Raw genomic sequence first — 24,227 nt, 5'->3', positions numbered from 1 at the left:
GGGGACCCTCCCCCGCCTCCTCCTGTCTCTTGTCCAACTTGATGACTTCCAGAACTAGGATATAAAACATCTCTGCGGCAGGAAGCGACACCACGCAGAACAATACAAGCCTCCGAAGGACAGGTGTCCTCGCAGTTGGACCTGAACCACAGAAAAGAGAAATTCTCTCTTCTCTTGCCACCAGTGCAGATGGATGGGATCTGAGGATCATTTCCTCAGCAGGCAAAAGCCCAGGGAAGAGGAACTGGGAAAGGTCACGTCCAAACAAATCTATCAACCGGACTGAGAGGGCCCCGGAATGTGCAAGCGGACACGCGCACCGCCCCCGAAAGGAGGAGAGAGCGAACCCTGGCATGCAGGGGCCATCTCCTCCGGGGAGCCTTCCTGCAAGGGACCCTGAGAAAGCCCGACTCGGTCAGCTAGTTTCACAGACAGCTCCATGAAGGCAGAAAGCCATAAGAAGAGGTGTAGCCCCCGCGAGATGGGGAATGTCCTGGGTGACTCTGCCAGCCATGAGTGACTCCCTCCACCCATGAAACTAAAACTCATGCGAAATTAACACGTGATACAAAACACGTGGGAGAGCCTCAGTGTTGCAAGGTCTTTCTGACCCTTCCGTCCCCAAAGAAAGAAAGAGAATCCTGTTTCATCGAAGACATCTCCTTGTAACACGCTTCTGAATAAGCAGAAACCTGGGAACTGTTAGCAAAGTTTGCTAGAATTTATGCCATATTACAGTTATGATTATCATATTAACAACACCAGTACTAATATTTGTGGTTGCCGCCAAAGCATGCGTTCCTCCCAGAGATGAACACTCATTCATGGTTAAGCAAACCCATTGAATTAGTCAACAAATAACTTTCGAGGCACACTGGTCAGTGCCGGAGGCTCTGGAGGCAGGCGGGGGCTGGGGCGGGTGCGTGGGTCGGGCAGTGAGGAGTGAAGACGGGAGTTAATGTTTAATGGGGACAGAGTCTCAGTTTCGGAAGGCGAAAAATTCGGGAGACGGATGATGGTGAGAATTGCACACGATGCGGATGTACTTAGTGCCGCTAAACTGTACAATTAAATATGGTTAAAATAGCATGTGTTTTATTATGTGACTTTTTCCACAATAAAAAAAGAAATTTTTAATCACTTACTGCAATCATATCCATTGAAGATATTTTCTCAAAGTCCACACACCTATGTGTAAAAATTGGAATTTATCCTGGTCGGTACCCCTGCACCCTCCCCTCTGCAGAGATCTCTTGAGGAACTGCCCCCTTCACACCCAGATTTTAAGTTATGACACGCCCACTCTCCTGTCAACCTGCTCACCCTCAGTCTGTGGCCCAACAAGCCCCCTTCCCCCACACCAGCCATGGGGTTTTCCTTTCCTGCCCTCACCTGCAAGCAAGATGAAGAGGAGCTGTGTGACTTTGGACCAGTGGCTTCTCCTTTCTGAGCCTCAGTTTTCTCATCTACACAGTGGGAGTAGCGGGGATGTGCAGATGAAGGATGACTGCGGAAGAGGGCAGGCCAGAACCTGGCCCATTCACAAGGTTCCAGTTCTGATACTGAAAATCACATATCCACCCACATATGACAGGACTTCCCTGTAGCTCAGATGGTAAAGAATCTGCCTGCAAAGCAGGAGATCCAGGTTCAATCCCTGGGTCAGGAAGATCCTCTGGAGAATGGCATGGCAATCCACAGCAGTATTCTTGCCTGGAGAATCCCATGGACAGAGGACCCTGGCAGGCTACAGTCCATAGGGTCAGAAAGAGTTGGACACAACTGAGTCACTAACACTATTACCCATGTGTTATCCTGAACTGCAAGCCACTGCTTACTCCAGCGGTGAGTGAAAGTTGCTCAGTCGTGTCCGACTTTTTGGGAGCCCATGGACTGTCCATGGAATTCTCCAGGCCAGAATACTGGAGTGGGTGGCCTTTCCCTTCTCCAGGGGATCTTCCCAACCCAGGGATCGAACCCAGGTCTCCCGCATTGCAGGCGGATTCTTTACCATCTGAGCCACAAGGACTCCGGTGGTACATTTTGTCAATAAAGAGTCACTGACAGGTTTAAAAAAAGTTTCTAATCCAGGAATGAGGGCGTGGATGATCAGTTATTAATGCTAGAAACCAATGTAGCTAGAATGCACCACCTTGCCCACTCCCAGGTTGCTTTTCTTGGTACCAAGACCTTCCCTCTTCCATCACACGGGGAAATGATGGGATTGCCACAGGCTCTTCTGGGTGAGACATTCTCAGTGTCTCCTCCATGTTCTCCACGTTGCTTTCCTTTCAAGGGCTCTGTGACTCGTTTTACTGCCCGTGAAAGGGAATTTGGTGTCTTAAGCTCCTGAGTGATTTAGAGAGAATGTCAGCCTCTGGCTTTGGCCATGACCAACAGGATGCTATCTTCACATCGCCTCTCCCACCCATCCTGTCCATGTCTGGCCCTTGGCCACCACCCAGGCCAAGCTCACCTCTCACCGAGCTCCTAACAAGCCTCCGTTGTCACTCAGACCTTCAATGGCCAATCAGCCTTCCAAGCACTACTCGAGGGATTTCTCTACAAGACGGATGATGAGTGTCATTCTCCCCTCCTGAGTTTTTTATTTTCTGCTAGTACTATTCAAACTCCTTGAGAGTGAAAGTGAAAGTCACTTAGTCATGTCCAACTCTTTGCCACCCCACGGACTATACAGTCCATGCAATTCTCTAGGCCAGAATACTGCAGTGGGTAGCCATTCCCTTCTCTAGGGAATCTTCCCAACCCAGGGATGGAACCCAGGTCTCCTGCATTGCAGGCAGATTCTTTACCAGCTGAGCCACCAGGGAAGCCCAAGAATACTGGAGTGGGTAGCCTATCCCTTCTCCAGGGGATCTTCCCAACCCAGGAATCAAACCGGGGTCTCCTGCATTGCAGGCGGATTCTTTACCAACTGAGCAATGAGAGAAGCCCTCGCCATCTTTAAAAGGCCTCCACAACATGATCCCCCTCTGAACTTTCCCTTTCCCCTCCACACCGGCGCCAACAAACCCTGTCCACTAACTGCACAGGACAAGTCCCCCCCTCTCCACTGAGGCGGGCAGCTCACATTCCATCACTGCCCTGGCGCTGTGCCCCCCAACCCTTGCTCATCTTCTACTCACCCCACAGGATCCACATCAAGGGTTGTGCCTCCCACAAAGGGATCTTTAGTCCCCAGACAAAAGGGGGCCCCTGCTCAGGGCTTCTGCCCCACTTTGCTTACACTTTGATGCAGATTCATTATGTTACAATAACTGATCATCACATTCATCTTCTCTGGCAGATTATAAACTCCTTGACGCAGGGATCATCCCCAGGAGGCACAGCACCCACTCTGCTGCTTCACAGTAAACGAGCAATGGATACAGGCCAAGATCGGAAAAGCAATTAAAACACTGGTGAAGGGACTTCCCTGGCAGTCCAGGGGTTAAGACTCCATGCTCGCAATGCATGGGACACAGATTTGATCCCTGGCTGTAGAACTAAGATTCCACATGCTGCACAGCACAATCAAAAAAAAACAAAAAACATTTCAAAAAAAATTTTTTTAAACACTGGGAAGAACAGGGAATCTAAATGCACCCTCCACTTTACCTTGGAACCTGATCAGACCCACTGTAAACAGCTGCTTGGAGCAGTAAGGATTTTCTTAGCCATCCACCAGCCCCTGGGATTCATAAAGCAATGTTCTCATTCGATTTGACACCTGGACTCCTGAACCAAGGAGTACTAACCTTCTGTGGGTTTGCGAGGCTTAGAGATTTTCCATAAAGCCGAGATAAACTGAGGGATTTATTTAATACGTGTCTCACCACCAGCCATCACTAATTAGTTAAATTCCTACAAGCGGACTTAACAGCTTGAGTGGGTCTCGCAGCTGAAACTGGAGGGCTCTCCGGACACGACTGGAACTTGGGGCACTATTTGGCAACAGCTGGCAGTGGCCTCCAAAGTGAAGCATTAAACATTAAATATGACCCAAGCAAAGGCTCCGATCAGGGGCCGAATCGCCACAACAGACTGAAATTGTGGAATGGCCTGAAACCCAAGAATGAAACGGCAACGGTCTCTAAAAGAGACTCTGCCAAAACATGCAAGACAGCCTCCTGCCATCAAGGAAACCAGGAACAGGCACATCCGTGCCAGAACCCACGCAGGTCGGTCCACCTCCAGTCCCCGTGGACAGTGCAGATGCTGCCAACACTCTCAGCCACGTTCTGCCTACAGAGTCAGGGATGCGGGGGACATACGATGGTTTTCAATGGGCTCAACTGGGATAAGAGTCTCACTGAAAAGGAGATGCAATAGACCCACATCCGCAGGGCTGGAGGGCACCCCGTGTGGTTACTAGGGGACGAGGACTCCACGCAGAGAGAACAGCCCGGATGAGGGCTTTGAGGCAGGGCATGTGAGCCATGACCGGAGTGGAGGAAGCTACGGGAGAACCACGGAGGCAGAGGGTCGCTCCTGCCAGGCCCTGAAACCACTGCAAACACTTTGGTTTTGATACCTTGCGGGTTGCGGGGTGGGGGTGCTGAAAAGCACAGGAAGGTTTTGAGCAGAGCATCTGATCTAACACCTGCCCGCTGGATACTATTTGGGGGCAGATCCTGGTGGCTCAGTGGTAGAAAATCCACCTGCAATGCGGAGACATTGGAGACGCAGGTTCGATTCCTAGGTAGCGAAGATCCCTTGGAGAAGGAAATGGCAACCGACTCCAGTGTTCTTGCCTGGAAAATTCCATGGACAGACGAAGCAGGCGGGCTACAGTCCCAAGGACTGCCCTAGGGTCGCTAAGAGTCGGATACGACTGAGCATGCATGCTAAGATGGGAGGGCAGAGAGGCCAGTTCTAGAAAAGTCTCCACAGCATCTTTGCACGGACCACACAGCTGTCATCTTGAGTGAGGGGTTTTGCACCAGCTACCAATATGGATTTAGGAACAGCCAGGGGTGTCCCCCTCACCCACCCCAGCGGCTCCAGACAGAAGCACCAGCACGGCCCTGGCGAGGGAGAGCGCGAGACTGTGGATGAAAGGAGAGGTCCCCGCAGCCTCTGTGCATCACACGGCAGCTCCAAGCCAAAAGGAGGGCAGTGAACTCAGTGCAGCTGCAAACCCGGAGAGCTGGAGAGGTCACCCCACATGAAAAGGAAACCGAGACCAACCTTTGTACGGGAGCTCGCCTGGAAACACGGAGAACACACACACCGCCAGGGAAGAAAGGCAGCCGCCAGTCCGACAGCACAGGACTCCACTCAGAACTCGGTCTCAAAGAGCAGACATTAGGAGAGAGCTGTACAGCGAGACCTCTTAGAACTGGCCCTTCTTTTCCTGCAGCTGAACAAAAGAAAGGGGGTCAAGGTTACACACTCAGGTGCCTTTGAAGTCCAGCTGTCTCCCAGGCCTCCCGCCTCTCCACAAACTCACAGCTGAAGGTACAAGCAAAGCACTCTCTGCACCTTCTCCCGTGGTCTCCCCCAGACTCAGCTGGTACCCACGGCATTCCCGCCAGGACTTGCCCTAACCCTGCAACCGGCTCAGCCCCAATAACATCAGAGTCCTCCAGCAAGTCACTGAATGCCTCTGGCCCTCTCCTTCCTCCCCTCTATGAGAGTTCAGTCAGTTCAGTCGCTCAGTCGTGTCTGACTCTTTGCAACCCCATGGACCGCAGCCTGCCAGGCCTCCCTATCCATCATCAACTCCCGGAGTTTACTCAGACTCACGTCCAGTGAGTCGGTGATGCCATCCAACCATCTCATCCTCTGTTGTTCTCTTCTCCTCCCACCTTCAATCTTTCCCAGCATCAGGGTCTTTTCCAATGAATCAGTTCTTTGCATCATGTGGCCAGAGTACTGGAGTTTCAGCTTCAGCATCAGTCCTTCCAATGAATACCCAGGACTGATCTCCTTTAGGATGGACTGGTTGGATCTCCTTGCAGTCCAAGGGACTCTCAAGAGTCTTCTCCAACACCACAGTTCAAAAGCATCAGTTCTTTGGCGCTCAGCTTTCTTTATAGTCCAACTCTCACATCCATATGTGACCACTGGAGAAACCACAGCTTTGACTAGACAGACCTTAAGTAAGTAAGATCACTCATACAAACAGCAGACTCATTGGAAAAGACCCTGATGCTGGCAAAGATTGAGAGCAGAAGGAGAAGAGGGCGACAGAGGACGAGACGGCTGGATGAAAAGCACAGATGAGATGGACATGAACTTGGGCAAACTCTGGGAGATGGTGTGGGGGAGAGAGAAGACTGGCATGGGGCAGTACATGGAGTCGTGAAGAGTCGCACACTAGGCGACTAAACAACAGCAAAGATCATTCATGAACGCAACCTGTACCTGGATGGCACAAATAGGAAGAATCATTGTTGGGGTTACTTTTGCTAATTCTCTTAACCTGTCCATGCATACATGACAAATTTATTTATTGGCCAACTCTGTGTGACCCCATAGACGGCAGCCCACCAGACTCCCCCATCCCTGGGATTCTCCAGGCAAGAACACTGGAGTGGGTTGCCATTTCCTTCTCCAGTGCATGAAAGTGAAAAGTGAAAGTGAAGTCGCTCAGCCGTGTCTGACTCTTAGCGACCCCATGGACTGCAGCCTACCAGGCTCCTCCGTCCATAGGATTTTCCAGGCAAGAGGACTAGAGGTAAAACAATGAGAAGATCCAAATAAGCTGGCACCAATAAGAAAGAGATGTACAGAATGGGACTTTCCTGGTGGTCCAGTGGCTAAAACTCCATGCTCCCAATGCAGGGGGCCTGGGTTCGATTCCAGGTCAGAGAACTAGATCCCACTTGCTGCAACCAAGGCCCACAACTAATTAAATAAACAAACTTTTTTTAAAAACAGGATGGTAACACATCTTATGTAGTAATGTGATCTGCTTACTTGCTCAGTTGTAAACAACTCGTTGCAACCCATGGACTGTAGGCTCCTCCCCCTAGGCTCCTCTGTCCATGGGACTTTCCAGGCAAGAATACTGGAGTAAGTTGCCATTCCCTTCTCACAGGTCTCCTGCATTGCAGGCAGATTGTTTACCATCTGAGCCACCAGGCTGTTGATGGGCCCATGTATATACTGAAAGGAAGACCCACCTTCCACAAGGTCTTGACCCTTAATAAATGGATAAACGTCATCTGTACTTGCAAGGAAACTGTTAGAATGAGCACACTTAGACACTGATATAACAGCATTTAAAACACTCCTTCCGGACACAAATGCAGCAATAAAATTCATTAGATGCATTTAAAAGTTCACACCCTTGGACGCAGTAAATCTGTGTCTAGATTTTTTAATCTAGAGATATAATAAAAGATGCAAAGATTCACACATAAGGAAGTTCACAGATCCCGCAACTCAAAGTCAGAAACTGGAAAACTAAAAGTGGAACCAGAAGAAACAAGTTAAAGCAGGTCACAGCCTTAAAAGAAAGAAAATAGGCAAATTTTAAAAGGGTGACTTTAGGAAAAACATCTACAGGGAAGCTTGAGCTCCCTGAGAATGTGGTAAATGGATTAGACCGGATTAGAAGCACACACTTGACTTTGTCACGTAACAATACATCATGGTACAGAAAACAGGCTTTGAAAGGAAAAAAATTCCTTGCAGTCAAAAGCACGGTCCAGGCTAGTGACATCAGCCACTGTCCTTGGACAGACCCCGGGGTTAGTTCCTCCTACTTTGCTGACACCCTCTCTGGATGCCAGTGAACTCAAGCTCCAAAAATCTCTAGCAACTGAGTGCGAAAAACAGTTAGTTCAGGGAGGCTTACTAAAGGGGTATTTGTGAAAGAATTTTCCAGCATCCTATATGCAAGTCAACTTAAAGATTATGAAGATAAACAAACCCAACATGGGCTCTCAGTAAAGCATGCAAGACTGTTTACATGTTGCACCAAAATGCTGCACCAATTTAGAATGAAGTGACCACCTGGCTTGTTTTGTTGTTGTTGTTACTGTTATTGGTGGAAGTGCATTTGACCAAATTGTGACCAAATACTTCTCAAATCTTTGACAACGCAGAATTGCCTTCACAACACAAACTTCTATCTAGTTAGTTACATGGTGTCCCTGAAAATTCACAACCACCTAATTATGTCCACATAACTCCAAAAAGTGATCTTATTAGGGCAGGGCCTTTGCAGATGTTATAAAGTTAAGATGAGGTCACTTTGGAGTAGAATGACCCTAAATCCAATAACTGGTAACATTAAAAGAGAAGACACACAGAGAATAAGGTCATGTAAAGACAGAAGCAGAAACTGGTTCGTGCAGCTACAAACTAAGGAATGCTAGAGATTGCCAGAAGAAACCAGAGCTAGGAAAATATAAGGAGGGGTTCTTCCCTAGAACCTTCAGAAGAAACATGACTCAGCCAACACCTAGATTTTGGACTTCTGGCCTCCAGAAATGCAAGAGAATGAAATTCTGTTGTAAACCATTAAATCAGTGGTAGTTTTTTCATTTGTTAAGACAGCCCTAGTACTCTAATACAGTGTACAAGCATAAGTCCGAAAGACAAAAGAAGATAAACACACAAAGAAAGGATTGCTATGGAATGAAAATATTCATTATTTGTTGTATCCAACTGTGTGGGACCCCATGGATTGCAGAATGCCAGGCTTCCCTGTCTTCTCTATCTCCCAGAGTTTGCTCAAATTCATGTTCTTTGAATCAATGATGCCATCCAACCAGCTCATCCTCTATGCCCACTTCTCCTTTGGCCCGCAATCTTTCTCAGCATCAGGGTCTTCACATCAGGTAGCCAAAGTATTAAAGCTTCAGCATCAGTTCTTCCAATGAATATTCAGGGTTGATTTCCAGGATGGACTAGTTTGACTCCTTGCAGTCCAAGGGACTCTCAAGAGTCTTCTCCAACACCACAGTTCAAAAGCACCAGTTCTTCAGCACCCAGCTTTCTTTATGATCCAACTCTCACATCCATACATGACTACTAGAAAAGCGATAGCTTTGACTTTAGGAGCTTTGTCGGCAAAGTAATGTCTCTGCTTTTTAATATGCCATCTAGGTTTGTTGTAGCTTTTCTTTCAAGGAGCAAGTGCCTTTTAATTTCATGGTTGCAGTCACCATCTGCAGTGATTTTGGAGCCCAAGTAAAGAAAGTCTGTCACTGTCTCGAAGCACTAATCCCCAGTGTGTTGTTATTTGAAGGCAGGCATATGGGAAGGTGATTAGGTCATAAGGGTGGAGTCCCATGAATGGGATTAGTGCCCTTATAAGAAGAGTAATGTGAGAATCTCTCTGCCATCAGCAGATACAACAGAAGATGTCCCTCTCTAAGTCAGGAAGGTGACTCTCACCAGTGCCTTGACCTTGGACCTCCCAGGCATCAGAACTGTAAGAAATAAATATGTCTTGTTTAAATCACCCAGTCTTTGATGCTTTTGTTATAGCTGCTCAAGCTGACTAAGACAGGATCAACAGAAGGAAAGCGTTCTTAGCACATACATTACTTCACAGCTCCCTCCTCCTGGGCATAGGAGCTGGGGGATAGTTATGAAGAAAACTTCATGAGCAGTTATCTTGTTTCTCAGAGCAGTGATCCCTAAGCATCTGTGTGCATAAACATTACCCAGCAAGAACATTAGAGTGCAGATTCCTCAGTCCCCTACCCCAGACCCTAATGCAACTAATCTTGCACTTGCCTGGTAGTTCAGGTGGTAAAGAATCTGCCTGCAATGCAGAAGACCTGGGTCGGATCCCTAGCTCAGGTAGATCCCCTGCAGAAGGGAATGGCAACCCACTCCAGTGGTCTTGCCTGGAGACTTCCATGGACAGAAGAGCCTGGGGGTCTACAGTCCTTGGGGGCTGCAAAGAGTCAGACACAACTGAGCAACTTTCACTTTTCACTCACATTCTGACAAAGCTGGATTCCTGATCATACTTAGAAAGACTGCTAGGATTCAACATGACATGTAATAGAAACATCCTCTCTGGAGCTTCCCATCCACCTACCTCTCCAGCCTGGCATCTCAAGTCTCTCTCCAACAACCCAAGAGCACAGGAATCCTTCAAGTCTGAGCTCACACCATCCATGACTGCTGCCAGGAATGTCCTGTACCTCCATCTGCATCCACCTTTGCCTGGCTACTCCTGCACAGCACAGACCTGAAGGTCTCCAGGAACTCTTCCTGACCAGAAACTGACCACTCGCTCATTCCTTCACCGTTCTCTAGAGCTTATGAAGAACCAATGTTCTTGGTACCAAGAAAAACGAGCTCAACATTATAGATCTTCTTATTGGTAAAGACACAGCACACACATAATGGCTAGGAGCTGGTCTCTGGAGCCAGGCTGCCTAGCCTAAAATCCTAGGACAAGCTGTAGCTCCCCCTTGGGGCTGCTGTCAGGCTTCAGCCAGTGGGTACTTGCAAGAGTGCAATAAAAAATCATTTCTATTCGATAAACAAGATAAGTTCAGATTCGGATACATACAGTGATAAGCAGGGTACCTTGGCAGAGTGACGTGGTGCTCTACCATGGGGTGGACACCATGGGGTTAGGGAGGATGATTTGGGGTAAACCTTGAAGACACTGTGTCATGAGGCTTGGCCAGTCTCAGGGATCTGACAGGTTCATTGCCAGGTGACAAAAGTCTCAGATGTCAGAGAGCCGTTCCCCAGCATCTCTGCATGCAACATGCCCCTTGGCAAGGACTTAGCTATTCTCACCATAAGATTCGAGTAAAACAGTTCTTCAAGCAGATATTAGAGCAGGTGACTGATGGATGAAGGCACAGCAAGAGAAGAAGCACAAGGCAGACACTCGTGTGACCAATCATGGTCAGCCTTGGATCCATTAGACGCCATCCTTTGAGAATCCACAGAAATTCTGAGAGACGCCACAGGCAAGAGCTCCACAAGCCCAGGTAGGAACAAGGATGACAACGGCCATTATCAATTCCAAGACAACTGCACGGAATCCTCATGCGGGGGGCGGGGGGGTGGGTGGCTGCTGACGCCTGAACTCTAAGTCTGCCGCCCTGGGCCACCTCCCTGATTATGGTGCAGGGCACTCCAGCGTGGAGATGCAATCGCTGAATGCACACAAGCTACAGCTACCAGCATGCAATAAATGCAGTGATGGATGAATAAAGGATTGCATCTCTTTGCACCGATTGCCTCAGTGGTCCAGGATAAGAATGCATTCAAACATAACACAGTTGGGACCTCCCTGGTGGTCCAGAGTTAAGAATCCGCCTTTCAATGCAGGGAACACAGGTTATCTCTGGTTCATAATTAAGATCCCACGTGGCACAGAGCAAGCAAGCCCTGGCAACGCAACTAGAGAGAAGCTGTGCGCTGCAGTGAAAGAGCCCACGTACCACAGCTAAAACCTGACACAGCTAAATACATAAAGAAACACTTATTTTAAAAATATAACACAATATGTGCTTGAAACTAATACTGTAAATCAACTTTACTTCAATAAAAACATGCACTATGACGGTTAGATTGCCTGGAAATGATTAAACGGCTGGACCTTACATGGCACAACATTTTTGATCACCGTGTAGAATCCTAGATATCAAGGTAGGTGATGTATGATGAAACAGGCCCTAAAGCTACGATGGACTGGCCTATAGTCTCACATCTATTTACCAGGCATGACAGGTACTATCCATAAATGGCAGCTCACAGAATCCCTCTCCACCTATAGTTTGGGCCCAGAAAAACTTTATGCCCTGCAGCTGATGGCTCCACTCAACTTCTTCCTGCCTGTCTCCCAACTTGCTATGTTCCCATGTCCCGGTGAAGTTAAACGAGCGGCTTGATCCTTCACTACTTTCAAAGCTCTGGGGCCTTCAGCACCAACACTGCAGAGGAGACAGCTTCCTGCAGAGGATTCTGGTGCTGTCTAGCAAAGCCACTGGAGGATATGCCACCTTGTGCTGAGTCACATTTAGGAGAGGGATGCAGTGGCTGCCCCAAATGGGGGTGAAGGTCCTCTGAACCAAAGGATGCCAACCTGAGACCTGTAGGATAAAGCTGCTAACATTTGCTCTGAGATGCTTCACAACCCTCCCTGCCTCCTTCCTTCAGCTGGTCCCCACGCCATGGCCACACCAGGCTCCTTGATGCCCCATTCCCGAAGAACACTCCCAGTATCTTCACATGTTCGCTCATGACCTCTGCTCAGAATGTCCTTTCCCTCCACGCACATGGAGGCTCCCAAAGACATTTAACTCGTCTCTCAGAATTCCATTCAAGCATCACTGCTGCTGCTGCTGAGTCGCTTCAGTCGTGTCCGACTCTGTGCGACCCCATAAACAGCAGCCCACCAGGCTCCCCCGTCCCTGGAATTCTCCAGGCAAGAACACTGGAGTGGGTTGCCATTTCCTTTTCCAATGCATGAAAGTGAAGGCGCTCAGTCATGTCTGACTCTTAGCAACCCCATGGACTGCAGCCCACCAGGCCCCTCCGTCCATGGGATTTTCCCATCAAGAGTGCTGGAGTGGGTGCCATCGCCGTCTCCGTCAAGCATCACAGTGGCTCCCTAAAGACTCCCTTGAATGCTTTGGGGAGGTCCACCCAAGCTCCAGCACCCACAGTCCAGACTCTGAACCATCCATCAGCTTGGTTGGCCATCTGCCCTGTGACAGGGTGAGCTTCTCAAGGACACAAACGGGGTCTCATTTTCTACCACAGCATCATCACCAACAGTCATATAGTAGACCCTGACAGGAAGGATGCCCCCTGTGAGCTCTGTGGACAGAAACCATCCTGAAGACGAGGGCATTGAGTCAGAGCTCCCCTCACCTTCTACCCAGTATACCCTCCAAAGCACCTGAAGTTTCTCCAGTACAGAACCCAGTACTTTGTGATTAACATCTGTGTTGAAATTCATTTAATGCCCATCTTGCCCACAAGACAGAGTGCTCTTTAGAGCCAGGGGATATGTTGGGTATTTCGTGCTGTGTCTTCAGCCCCAGTCCGACAGCTGGCTCTTGGCATGAGGAGAAATATGATGGTGATAATAAATGAACCCCTCACATGTGAGATTAGTTGACAGCTTGGAAAGTTACACACAAAGTTTGCAAACGTTACGCTGGGTGATGCTAGTCACAAAAGGTCACATATTTATGATCCCACTTATATGAAACATCCAGAATAGGCAAATCCACAGAGACAGAAACAGATTAGTGATTGTCTAAGCTGAAATGCGGGCTGGTCGGGGGCAGGCTGGAGGGAAATGGGTGGTAACTGCTGATGGGTACAGGGGTTCTTTGGAGGATGACAAAAATGTTCGGAAATTGACCATTGCACAACCTTGAGAACATGGCGGGGAAAACACAAGTTTATACGCTTTACGTGGTAAATCAAACAGTATACGAATTATATCTCAATCAGTTCAGTTCAGTTCAGTCACTCAGGCGTGTCCAACTCTTTGCAACCCCATGAACTGCAGCATGCCAGGCCTCCCTGTCTATCACCAACTCCCAGAGTTTACCCAAACTCATGTCCATAGAGTCAGTGATGCCATCCAGCCATCTCATCCTCTGTTGTCCCCTTCTCCTCCTGCCCCCAATCCCTCCCAGCAGCAGGGTCTTTTCCAATGAGTCAACTCTTTGCCTGAGGTGGCCAAAGTATTGGAGTTTCAGCTTCAGCATCATTCCTTCCAAAGAACACCCAGGGCTGATCTCCTTCAGAATGGAGTGGTTGGATCTCCTTGCAGTCCAAGGGACTCTCAAGAGTCTTCTCCAACACCACAGTTCAAAAGCATCAGTTCTTCGGCACTCAGCTTTCTTCAGAGTCCAACTCTCACATCCATACATGACCACAGGAAAAACCATAGCCTTGACTAGATGGACCTTTGTTAGCAAATGTCTCTGCTTTTTAATATGCTATCTAGGTTGGTCATAACTTTCCTTCCAAGGAGTAAGCGTCTTTACAACGTTGCGCTGGTTTCCTGCTGCGGAGCAGAGTGAATCAGCCATATGTATACAGGTGCCCTTCTTTCTCGGGGTCACCACAGAGCACTGATCAGAGCTCCTGCACTATGCAGTGGGTTCTCATCAGTCACCTATTTTACACAGAGTCGTGCGTGCGTGCCAGTACCAATCTCCCTACTCACCCCACTCCCCTTCCTGCCTTGGTATCTCTGCATCTGCCTCTCGATTTCCGGAAAGCATCTGAATCCCTTACTTTTAAAGTACTGGAAACTGAGATGCAGAAATTCAGTGATCTGTCTAAGATCTCACATCCAGCTTGTAGTAACTGGAGGTCCAAACTCAATCACAGCAGCATCAACCCAAAGATGGAAGCAACCCAAGGGTCCATGGATGGATGACTGGTTAAATAACCAGTGATACATACATACGAAGGGATGTCACTCAGCCTTCAAAAGGAAAGAACCACGCCACGCGCTACAGCTGGAATGGACTTGGAGACATGACGCCAGGAGAAAGAAGTCGGACACAGAAGAGCAAATACTGTATGATTCTGCTTACGTGAGGAACCGAGGATACTTAAATCTATAGAAATAGAAAGTAGAATGGTATTTATTGAAAGCTGGGGGAGGAAAAACTGCAGAACTGTTGTTTGATGGGTACAGATTCAGTTTTGCAAGATAGAAAGGGTTCTATAAACTGATCACACAACAATATGAAGGTACTAGGGCTTCTCCGGCGGCTCAGTGGTAAAGAATCCGCCTGCAATGAAGGAGCTGCAGGAGATTTGGCTTCCATCTTGGGTCGGGAAGACCCCCTGGAAGAGGGCATGGCAACCCACTCCGTGTTCTTGCCCGGAGAATCCCATGGACAGAGGAGAGGACTGTGGCGGGCAACAGTCCATGGGGTCACAAAGAGTCGGACACGACTGAAGCCACATAGCAGGCACGCACATATCTTATCACAAATTTACAATAATTTTTTTTTTTTAAAGAGAGAGCTCCAACCTCAAGTTTGCCAACACTTATCCTAACCACACCCTGCAGCATGGCGCTCTCAGACCCAGCAGAATGACTGGATGAAAAGTAGAAAAAGCCCATTCTGATCCATCAGACTTCACAACGGAGAAATGAAAGTCAATCTCTCCAAGAGACTGCTTCCGAGGAACTTCAGGAATTTTAACAAACCTCAGCAGCTCCAATCAATACACAGATCAATAAAATAGAGTCCACTCCACAGGTCTGAGTGTTCCCCAGAACAAAGCCCTGCCAGAAGGTAAGCTGGTGATGGCAGAGCAAATCAAACAGCATTTTCCAGGACAGGGCGTCTCAGACCAAACTGAGCATAGAATCAACCAGAGACCTTGTGAAAATGCCGGCTCCAGTTCACCAGGGTGAGGCCTGAGAATCTGCATTTGTAACAGGTGCCCAGACGACCGGAGTATGATGCTGGTCCCAGGGAGCACTCTTTCCCACTTGGAGTGGCCAGAATGCAGATGAAACTCCACACCACATTCCTCTCCCCAGACAAGAAGCTATCTTGGTGGGCTGAAGGCTCCATGGTAACACTCCACCTTCAGCGGAAGTACATACCCCCATCACAAGCCAATACATTTCAGTTCATTTCAGTCTGAGTTAGAAAACCCACGTATTTTGTGGTTTCTGAAAATGCAGGCTTGATTTACACTCAAACTGAGTCAGTGGGTTGACTGCTTGATTGTTGGTGGCATGGGAAAGAAACGAACTGTGGTCCATTCTTTAAAGGGAATATCAAATATGACTTAAAATTCCAAAGTCAATGCAATGTGGTCTAATATCTGATTCATAAACGTGCCTTGGTAAACCATACTGGAAAAAGCCACAACACAGAGAGAGCTCAAACATTCTGTTCTACACAGGGTCATAGACAACAGTGGGTTTGTTTTTGTTTTTCTTAAGTTTTTTAAATTTTTATTTATTTATTGACAGCTGTGCCAGGTCTCTGTTGCTGCACGGGCCTTCCTCTAGCTGTGGGGAGAAGAGGCTGCTCTACTTGCAGTGACTGGGCTTCTCACTGTGGTGGCTCCGCTTGTTGCAGAGCACGGGCTCTAGAACGCTCGGGCTGCAGTAACTGTGCCGCAGGGGCTCAGCAGCTGTGCGAGACGGGTTTAGTTGACCCGCAGCATGCGGGATCTTCCCAGACTAGGGATCGAACCCATGTCTCTCGCATTGCCAGGCAGATTCTTTACCACTGAGCCACAAGGAAAGCCCTACAGCATGGTTTTTTAACCTTGATGTTCATGAAGTTTTGATTTTCCTGCCAGTTCCCAGTAGAAATGAACAAGGAAGGAAACTCATCTACATAGAGACAAGAGGTCTGTAAGGACCGGAGCCTATAAACATGAGGACATATATTACAAGCGCAAGACAAGAACCAACAGAAATGAAAATGACAGATAATGTTTTCAGGATTAGAGGTTACCAATTAAAACTTAAAGTGTTCTTACAGAATACGTCTCTTAAAAAGAGAAGGCAAAAAATTGACTCCTTGCAATCAGAAACTGTCCCAAAATACTCTACAGCAAGTCTGAGACATGACTTCTGAGAACTTTGCAATTTGACACCAAATGAGCTTCTAAGGTTCACTGGCGTTGCTAATACCCATTTCAATACCCCTGTTTCAACTAATTAACCCTTTCACTTTATTGCTGTTACAATTAGAAGTCCCCAAAACAGGAGAGGGTGGTTTACCTATTACTCACAAGATCTACTAAGTGATTCAACCTTGAGAGACCCAACTGTCACTAGTCTTTATTTATTGCCAAGTCATTCTAACTTAAAAAAAAAGAGAAAAGTTCATCTGAAAGGACAGCTATAAACAATTCAAACGAAAACCTCAAGACATTAAAGGAGAAAGAATACAGTAGTCAGGATCAGCCGCAGAGCAGTCAGAGAAGACGCTTCATCCGCTGTCCTGCTGGTGTCCCCGGTACAATCTTATTGTGTAAATTGGCAACATATGCTCTCTACAATGTTTAGACTTTTTAACCTAACGATTCCTCTTTTGATAATCTATTGTCAAGAAATACTCCAAAATACAGAAAAAGCACCGGATGGATATAAAGACATCCTCTTGAGTACTTCGTCACAACAGAATGAGCACCAGAGATGAGCACTGGGAGGCATGTGCCCTGTCGCTGGAGCTGAGCAGGAACTACACTTCCCAGATTCCACTCTCCTAGGAACGACTTGTTTAGAATCAGCCATGAGGGGAGTTTCCTAAGGCTCTGAAAGCCCATTTCAAAGATATTTGAAATGACATTACTTTGAAAGACATTACTTTGCCAACAAAGGTCCATCTAGTCAAAGCTGTGGTTTTTCCAGTGGTCATGTATGGATGTGAGAGTTGGACTGTGAAAAAAGCTGAGCGCCAAAGAATTGATGCTTTTGAACTGTGGTGTTGGAGAAGACGCTTGAGAGGCCCTTGGACTTCAAGGAGATTCAAACAGTCTATCCTAAATATGATCAGTCCTGAATATTCATTGAAAGGACTGATGCTGAAGCTGAAACTCCAATACTTTGGCCACCTGATGTGAAGAACAGACTCATTGGAAAAGACCCTGATGCTGGGAAAGATTGAAGGCAGGAGGAGAAGGGGACTGCAGAGAATGAGATGGCTGGGTGGCATCACCGACTTGATGGACATGAGTTTGAGTAAACTCCAGGAGTTGGTGATGGACAGGGAGGCCTGGTGAGCTGCAGCTCATGGGGTTGCAAAGAGTCAGACGTGACTGAGCGACTGAACTGAACTGAACTTGAAAGCCCAAGTGCAGAAGCAGGTAGGGTCAGGGTGGGGAGCTCTGTATGGCACGGCAGTGGGGACAGACCCTGGAGCTCCTGAGCCAGACGAACATGCAGCTCCGAGGTCAGGGGCAAGCCTCTTCTGCAAGTCACCCCGCATCATCATCAAGGTGGGAGGCAGGGAAAAACTTGGGCCTCAGTGTGTCCTGGCTCTTCCTCCTACTCCTGCGGCTGTTTTTCCTGAACAGCCTTCAGTAGACTTCTTCCAGTGCCCACAAATACACGGAGTCAACTTCCCATGAGGAACCCCTATTTCACACCCATCATTGTGATGGTTAACTTTATGTGTCTACATGACCAGGCAAACAGATGCCTAGAGAGTCGGTAAAAGATTTCTGGATATGTCGGTGAGGGTTTTTCTGGATGAGATGAGCATCTGAATCAACAGACTGAGTAAAAAATGGTCATCATCTCTAATATAAGTAGGCATCATCCAACTCACTGAAGACCTGAATACAACAAAAAGGCGGAGGAAGGGAACTCACTCTCTCTCTCTCTCTCTCTCTCTCTCTCTCTCTCTCTCTCTCTCAGCTGATACATCCATCTTCTCCTGCCCTGGGACACCGGCACTCCTGATTCGCAGCTTCAGATTCGGACTGAACCACAAAGCTGCTCTCCTAGGTCTCCAACCTGCAGACAGTAGGCAGCACGAGGGACTTCTCTGCAATCATAATTGCATAAACCAAATTTCAACAATAAATTTCAGTGCCCACAGGCCCTTTCACATAGATGTGTGTGTGTGTGTTAGTTGCTCAGTCATGTCTGTCTTTGCAACCCCATGAACAGTAGCCCACCAAGCTCCTCTGTCCATGCAAGAATTCACCAGGCAACAATACTGAAGTGGACTGCCATTTCCTTCTCCAGGATATCGTCCTGACCCAGGGATCGAACTAGTGTCTCCCACATTGCAGGCAGATGTTTTACCACCTGAGCCATCAGGAAAGCGATCCAGGTAGACAGACAAATAGATAAACAGATAGATTCTATTGGCTTGTTCTTTTTCTCTGGAGAACCCTAATACACTCACCAAACCTTAACTGGTAAATACTCAGTGCATGCAAATGAGATTCCAGTAAACCTCACTGCAACATTCCATAGAATGCTAAACATTTGCTGAAACAGATATTTACAAAGTACTTAAGCATATTTGCAACACAAGGATTTTTCCCAGTAAATGAGAAGAAATAACAAGCTAGAATCTAAATCAATTTATTACACATACTATAAATAACAAACAAACACAAGACAGAGAAAAATACTACATCAAAATACAACTGAAAGGTAAAGAGTTCAATCTAGGTTGTATTAGAAATTAGCCTTTGTTTCTTTTTTAAGCCTTCTATGGGTTTTCTCCATTTTTTAGAATTAAAATTAAAATTGTGTGGAGAAACAAAAGATCCAAGATAGCCAAAGTCATATGGAAGAAGCAGAAAAAAGTTGGAGAATTAACACTACCCAATTCAAGACTTTCTACAACATTACAGTCATCAAAAGTGTGGTATCTGCAAAAGAAATCACATAAACATCAGTGAAACAAGATAAGAGAGTCCAGAAACAGATCTGAATAAACAGACAGAATGGATCCTTGACAAAGGAGGAAAGAAATACAACCGAGAAAATGCAGTCTTTTCAACAAATGGTGCTGAAACAGCTGGCTCAGTCCAGTTCAGTTCAGTCGCTCAGTCGTGCTCTTTGCAACCCCATGAATCGCAGCATACCAGGCCTCCCTGTCCATCACCAACTCCCAAACCAGAGTCCACCCAAAAGCATGTCCACTGAGTCGGTGATGCCATCCAGCCATCTCATCCTCTGTTGTCCCCTTCTCCTCATGCCCCCAATCCCTCCCAGCATCACAGTCTTTTCCAATGAGTCAACTTTTCACATGAGGTGGCCAAAGTACTGGAGCTTCAGCTTTAGCATCCTTCGTTCCAAAGAAATCCCAGGGTTGATCTCCTTCAGAATGGACTGGTTGGATCTCCTTGCAGTTCAAGGGACTCTCAAGAGTCTTCTCCAACACCACAGTTCAAAAGCATCAATTCTTCAGCGCTCAGCTTTCTTCACAGTCCACCTCTCACATCCATACATGACCACAGGAAAAACCATAGCCTGACTAGACGGACCTTTGTTGGCAAAGTAATATGTCTGCTTTTTAATAAGCTGTCTAGGTTGGTCATAATTTTCCTTCCAAGGAGCAAGTGTCTTTCAATTCATGGCTGCAGTCACCATGTGCAATTTTTCTTCCGAAAATTGGGAAAGGAATACATAATGCAAAATGCCTGGCTGGATGACTCAAGCTGGAATCAAGATATCCACACACAAAAAGAAGTATCTAGATACACACCTTATGCCCTTTACAAAAATTAACTCAAAATGGATCACAGACCTAAATGTATACTTGTAACTAAAAAAATGAAACTACAAAAGATAACATACAAAAAAATTTAGATGACCTGGCCTACCGCAATGACTTTTTGATACAACACCAGAAGCATTATCCATGAAAGAAAGAACTGATAAGATGGACTTCATTAAAATTAAAAACTTCTCTTTTACATAGCACAATTTCAAGAGAATGAAAACACAAGCCAGGAATTGGGAGAAACCACTTGCAAAAGAGACATCGGATAAATGGCTATTACCTAAAATATACAAAGAACTCTTAAAACTCAATGATAGGAACACTATAAGAAGAACTCTTAAAACTCAATGGTAAGAACACAAACCACCCAGTTAAAACATGGGCCAAAGGCCTTAATAGGAACCTCAACAAAAAAGATACATGGATGGTAAATTAGTATGTGAAGAGAGGTTCCACATCAGATGTCTTCAGAGAAATGAAAACCAAAACATCAGTGAGATAGCACTACACACCAACTTGAATGGCCAAAATCCATAATGACGACAATACCAAATGTAGACAGGACTGTGAAGCAACAGGAATTCTCATTCGTCATTGCTGGGAATGCAAAACAGTACAGACACTGTGAAAGAACAAATCCTGTGGAACATTCCTAAAGAGACGGGCATACCAGACCACCTGACCTGCCTCTTGAGAAACCTGCACGCCAGTCAGGAAGCAACAGTTAGAACTGGTCCTGGATCGATGGACTGGTTCAAAATTGGGAAAGCAATACATAATGCAAAATGCCTGGCTGGATGACTCAAGCTGGAATCAAGATTGCCAGGAGAAATGTCAATTACCTCAGATACACAGATGACACCACCCTAATGGCAGAGAGTGAAGAGGAACCAAAGAGCCTCTTGAGGTGAAAGAGAAGAGTGAAAAAGCTGGCTTAAAACTCAACATCAAAAAACAAAGATCACAGCATCCAGTCGCATCACCTCTTAGCAAATAGATGGGGGAGAAATGGAAACAGTGGCAGATTTTATTTTCATAGGCTCCAAAATCACTGTGGACACTGACTGCAGCCATGAAGACACTTGCTTCTTGGAAGAGAAGCTATGACCAACCTAGACAGCATATTAAAAAGCAGAGACATCATTTTGTCGACAAAGGCCCATACAGTCAAAGCTGTGGTTTTCCCGGTACTCATGTATGGATGTGAGAGTTGGACAAAGAAGGCTGGGCACTGAAGAATCGATGTTTTCAAACTGTGGTGCTGGAGAAGACCCTTGAGAATCCCTTGCATAGCAAGATGATCAAACCAGTCAATCCTAAAGGAAATCAACCCTGAATATTCCTTGGAAAGACTGTTGCAGAAGTTCCAATACTTTGATTACCTGATGTAAAGAGCCAATTCGCTGAAAAGATCGTGATGCAGGGAAAGACTGAGGGCAGGAGGAGAAGGGGGCAACAGAGGATGAGATGGTTGGATGGCATCACGGACTCAAAGGACATGAGTCTGAGCAGACTCCAGGAGATGGTGAAGGACAGGGAGGCCTGATGTGCTGCAGTCTATAGGGCTGCAAACAGTTGAACACGAATCAGCAACCAAACAACAACAGCCACTGTGGGGGACAATTTGGCAGTTTCTTACAAAACGAAACATACACTTACCATAAAATTCAGTAACCACACTCCTTGGTATTTATCCAAAGGAGCTGAAAGCTTACATACACACAGAAACTAGTACATAGTTATCAACAGCAGTTTTACTCATAACTGCCAAAACTTAGAAGTTCAAGATGTCCTTCAGCAGGTGAACAGACAGATAAAACTATGGTACATTCAGACAAGGAAACAATATTCAATTCTATAAAGAAATGAGCTATCAAACCACGAAAGACATGGAGAAACCTTCAATGCCTCTTGCCTGGAGAATCCCAGGGGTGGGGGAGCCTGGTGGGCTGCCGTCTATAGGGTCACATGGAGTCAGACACAACTGAAGCGACTTAGCAGCAGCAGCAAGGCAAAGAAACCAGCCTGTGAATGCTACATACCATACCATTCCAGCTATACAACATTCCAGAAAAGGAAAAACTATGGAGATAGTGAAAGAAACACTGGTTGGCAGGAGCTTGTAAGAAGGAAGCAAGATAATCAGAGGATTTTCAGGGCAGTGAAACGACTCTGTATGATAATTACAGTGGTAAAAACATGTCATTATAAGTGGATCCAAACCCATAAAATGTACAAGACCAAAAGTGAACCCTAACATAAGTAGGGGCTTTAGATAATAATGAAATGTTAATGTATGTTTGCCAATTGTAACATATGTACCCATCTAGTTGTGAATGCTAATGAAGGGAAAGGGGATATACGTGCGCAGGCCATGCGTATATGGGAAAATCTCTGAACCCTGTGCTCAATATTATAAACCTAAAACCGCTGTTTAAAAAAAAAAAAAGGCTATTACACTTTTTAATTAAGAATCATTAATAATAAAAATAGTAAAAATTAAATTCTGAATTCTTTATATTCTTCCTCCTTTCTGCTCAGCTTATGTTTAAACACATCACAAAAAATGTTTTTTCTAATTTGTAAAGGGCTCTGTTATTCTGTGTATATTCAACAGAATTGCAAACCTGCTCTTATTTCACTTCACTGCCACAAAACCATTCGGTTATTTTGCAGGAGAAAAGCCAAACTTCTCAGCAAGATCTGGCCACTGATCTCACCAGCTTAGCTCATCTTCTGACCCTGATATAAGAATAATAGTCATAAGGACACAATGACAACAATAATTGTGATCCCCAGAGGGGACCAAGTCCTTTGATTGCTCTGCACTTTTGCGCCTGGTTCTTGTTGTTCAGTCGCTAAGTCGTCGCTGACTCTTTGCAATTCCATGGACTGCAACACACCAGGCTTCCCTGTCCTTCACCATCTCGAGTCTCTCAAACTCACGTCCGTTGAGTCAGTGATGCCATCCAACCAGCTCATCCTCTGTCACCCCCTTCTCCTCCTGCACTTAATCTTTCCCAGTAGGGTCTTTTCCAGTGGGTCAGCTCTTTGCATCAGGTGGCCAAAGTACTGGAGCTTCAGCTTCAGCATCAGTCCTTCCAGCGAATATTCAGGATTGATTTCCTTTAGGATTGACTAGGTAGACCTCCTCCATGTCCAAGGGACTCTCAAGAGTCCTCTCAAAACCATCATTTCCTTGGCACTTAGCCTTCTTTACGGTCCATCCAACTCTCACATTCATACATTACTACTGGAAAAATCATAGCTTTGACTATGTGGACTTTTGTCAGCAAAGTGATGTCTCCGCTTTTTAACATGCTATCTGGGTTTGTCATAGCTTTTCTTCCAAGGGGCAAGCGTCTTTTAATTTTTTGACTGCAGTCACCATCCACAGTGATTTTGGAGTCTAAAAAAAACAAAATCTGTCACTCCTTCCACTTTTTCCTCATCTATTTGCCATGAAGTGATGGGATCAGATGTATTACCTTACTAGCATATGGAAGGAGTCCAACTGTGCAGGAGTTTGAACATTCTCTGGCATTGCCCTTCTTTGGGACTGGAATGAAAACTGACCTTTTCCAGTCCTGTGGCCATTGCTGAGTTTCCCAAATGTGCTGGCATACTGACTGCAGCATATTCACAGCATCTTTTTCAGAATCTGAAATAGCTCAGCTGGAATTCCATCGCCTCCACTACCTTTGCTCGTGGTGATGCATGTGGCTTTCTTGATAATGCTCTTCTTCTAGCTTTTATTCATCTCAAGAACAACCACTCAACGATTAAGACTTCACTCGACCATCATTTGTCTAAAAGCCTATCTAACTCTCCGAAGGCATTAATTCTAACTCCCCAGGTACTCTTTGATACACACAATGTGCTTTCAGGGACGACAACCAGACTGTGGTGAAATAGCCTCCCTTCAGCTTCAAGGGGAGCCTGGTGGGCTGTCGTCTCTGGGGTAGCACAGAGTCGGACACGACTGAAGCGACTCAGCAGCAGGAGCAGCAGCTGGAGAGTTTACTAAAATTTACATTGTTAGGCCCGGCCCCCAGAGTGTTGATTCAGCAGGACTGAGTGAGGGCC

At 46.4% G+C, this 24,227-nt stretch overlaps 1 protein-coding gene across 2 annotated transcripts in view; it reads right to left on the bottom strand.

Moving 5' to 3' along the window:
* Positions 1-24,227, bottom strand: part of TIAM1 (T-cell lymphoma invasion and metastasis 1) — a 462,470-nt gene that overhangs the window by 302,248 nt on the left and 135,995 nt on the right. For both annotated transcript variants that reach the window (XM_018048483.1, XM_018048423.1), the window contains exon 2: positions 5,191-5,362. The gene's annotated coding sequence lies outside the window, so the exon portion shown is untranslated. The remainder of the gene's footprint in view (positions 1-5,190; positions 5,363-24,227) is intronic.

The sequence above is a fragment of the Capra hircus genome, chromosome 1, assembly GCF_001704415.2.
Source record: "Capra hircus breed San Clemente chromosome 1, ASM170441v1, whole genome shotgun sequence".
In the NCBI taxonomy this organism is placed as follows: Eukaryota; Metazoa; Chordata; class Mammalia; order Artiodactyla; family Bovidae; genus Capra; species Capra hircus.
Note: the sequence above shows the minus strand (reverse complement) of the source record. Positions and strands in the feature narration are given on the sequence as shown.